This window comes from Trachymyrmex cornetzi, unplaced genomic scaffold (genome assembly GCF_001594075.2).
Source record: "Trachymyrmex cornetzi isolate Tcor2-1 unplaced genomic scaffold, Tcor1.1 scaffold947, whole genome shotgun sequence".
In the NCBI taxonomy this organism is placed as follows: Eukaryota; Metazoa; Arthropoda; class Insecta; order Hymenoptera; family Formicidae; genus Trachymyrmex; species Trachymyrmex cornetzi.
This window is the reverse complement of record NW_017300297.1, coordinates 51,376-51,670: the sequence shown is the minus strand read 5'-3', so window position 1 is coordinate 51,670 and position 295 is coordinate 51,376.

Here is a 295-nt window from a genome sequence, read left to right as displayed (position 1 = left end):
TAATTAATTAATAATATTACTAAAAATAATGATTTATTAATTAATTTATAAATAAAAGGAAATATTACTAAAAATAATATTATAATAAATTAATTAATTTATAAATAAAAGGAAATATCGAGATTGTCGTTTAAGATCTAAGTATTTACCGCATCGACGAAGGAGGTGTCTATTAAGCGTCTAGGTAATAGCCGTCGAGGAATTAAGCGTCGAGATGTTTGCTGTCGAGGAAATGGGTGTCTAGGTGTTCGCCGTCGAGGAGATGGGTGTCTAGGTGTTTGTCGTCGAGGAAGTG